Here is a 2,500-nt window from a genome sequence, read left to right as displayed (position 1 = left end):
TGTGTGTGTGTGTGTGTGTGTGTGTGTGTGTATGTATGCATATATATATATGTATATATATTATATATATAATATATATATATATATATATAATATATATATATATATATATATATATATATAATTATAAATATAGTATTGTATAATTTATAATATATATATATATTGTAATATATATATATATATATAGTATATATATATATATATGATATATATTATATATACAATATATATATATTATTAATATATATATATATATATATATATATATATTATTTGTGTGGTGTGTGTGTGTGTGTGTTGGGTGTGTGTGTTGTGTGTGTGTGTGTGTGTGTGTGTGTGTGTGGTGTGTGTGTGTGTGTGTGTGTGTGTGGTGGGGGTGTGTGTGTGTGTGTGTGTTGTGGTGGGGTGTGTGTGTGTGGGTGTGTATATATATAATATAATATATATATATATATATATATAATATATTATATATATATATATTTCATGTGAATTGATGAGAAAATATCTGACGAACCTACATCGGCGTCCAACGTGACCCAAGTGTCCATAATAAGCTTACTTCCAACACAGTTCACCCAAGACATTACCTTCCCAACCAAGAGAGTTCTTCCTTTGCGAGAGAGAAAAAGGTATATGCAAATACCCCCATAGCCACAAGGGATTTACCTCTTGCCATGAAATGCACCTGCCACCTTCCCAAAAGGAACAGACAGATAGGGGCGGCGTTGCCTCTCTTCCCTCTTGATGCTCTGCTGTCACTGACATATGACTGACATGAGACACTGACACATAAGTGATATACATATATATATATATTTTTTTTTCTCTCTCTCTCTCTCTTACCCCCCTCGCCCCTCTCTCATTCTTTCTCTTTCTCTCTCTCATTATTTCTTTCCCTCTCACTCTCGCTCTCTCTCTCTCTTTCATTCTTACTCTCTCTCTCTCTCTCTCTCTCTCACTTGTTTCTGTCTGTCGGTCGATCTCGTCTCAATATTCTTCCATGATTTTTGAGAGCGTTCATATAAAGAAATAATACCAAGAAAAGAACAAAACAAGTTAATAAAAAAAATACCATATAAACACACACACACATATAAAAGAAGATAAAAGGAAAAAAAATCAGAGAAAAGAGAATAGCGAGAAACTAAAAAAACATACGACTGAAATACTAAGAGAGAGGACGACTAAACTACACGACTCCCTCACCCCCCCAACCCCCGCCACCGCCGCCCGTGACATGCTTTTTGTCCTCGGTATTAACAAGCTCTCGTGAAGTCGGGCTTACAAAGGCCGAGCCAGAAACCCGAAGGAGGAGAAAGGAAGAAGAGGGAAGATTGAAGAAGGGTAAGGGAAGGAAAAGGGAAAAGAGAGAGGAGGAGGGGGAGAGGGAGAGGAGGAGGGGGAGAGGAAGAGGGGAGGGGGAGAGGAGGAGGAGAGGAGGGGGATGGGGATGGGAGGGGGAGATGAGGATGGGAGGGGGAGAGGGGAGGGGGGAGGGGAATGGGAGGGGGAGAGGAGGAGGGGAAGGGGGTAGGGGAGAGGAGGAGGGCGAGGGGGAAGGGGAGAGGAGGAGGGGAAGGGGGAAGGAGAAGAGGGGGAAGGGGAGAGGAGGATGGACAGGGGCAAGGATGAGAGAGGGGGAGGGGGAAGGAGAAGAGGGGGAAGGGGAGAGGAGGATGGACAGGGGCAAGGATGAGCGAAGGGGAGGGGGAAGGGGCAAGGGGCAAGGAAGAAGGAAGGGGTTGGGGCGAAGAGGAAGAGGTGGAGAGAGGGGAAAAGGAGGAAGAGGAGTGGGAAAGGGAGAGCGGAAAGAGGATGAGGAAAGGAGAGGGAGGGAGGGAAGAAGGGAAAGAAAGAGGGAAAAGTAAGAGGGGAAATAGGAGAACGAGTGTGTGTGTGTGGGGGGGGGGGGGCTTCGGGCAGGTGCTTCCATGCCTTCTCGCTTTCAGCTCCTACCGCTGCCCAGCGTGACGCGAGAAAGGGAGCAGATTTGTGCAAGCTTATCTTGTTGTTTGATAGCCTTTCCATCACCGAGACGCCAGCTATCGAGACTGTAGCACTCGTTCGGCTATTATTGTCATGTGCGTCTGTAGTAACATGTATAAACCTGTTATGAGAGAGATGTATGTCAAATTCGCTCCCAGGACAGATAGCTGTTTTTGATGTCCACATTGCGGTGGGTGACTTCAATGCAATATCCGGCTGTGATCTAGGTGGATACTACAAGGAATTCGTCAGCTTATAGCCTGGGAGTGGATACCAGTTGTGAGAACAGCGTCCTTCTCCGGGGCTTTGTAAAATACCCGAGATTGAAGATTGCAGGCTCCTGGCACCAGCACCTTGACCTGTATTACTGGACTCATATAATGATGCAAGCAATGCAACCATGGAACTCGGCCACATCCTTGTCAGCACTTGCTAAATGATCCTCCGGAAATGCAATGTTTTTTTTTCTTTCTTTCTTTCTTTTTCTTTTTTTGCCAAGTGATACCTA

At 44.0% G+C, this 2,500-nt stretch overlaps 1 protein-coding gene across 2 annotated transcripts in view; it reads right to left on the bottom strand.

The window, feature by feature from the left end:
• LOC122249146 (dual serine/threonine and tyrosine protein kinase) overlaps positions 1 to 2,500 on the bottom strand; it is a 62,258-nt gene that overhangs the window by 47,453 nt on the left and 12,305 nt on the right. The gene's annotated exons all lie outside the window — the stretch shown is intronic.

This window comes from Penaeus japonicus, unplaced genomic scaffold (assembly GCF_977035675.1).
Source record: "Penaeus japonicus unplaced genomic scaffold, GWHDUDI00000001_assembly GWHDUDI00000024, whole genome shotgun sequence".
NCBI lineage: Eukaryota > Metazoa > Arthropoda > Malacostraca > Decapoda > Penaeidae > Penaeus > Penaeus japonicus.
Note: the sequence above shows the minus strand (reverse complement) of the source record. Positions and strands in the feature narration are given on the sequence as shown.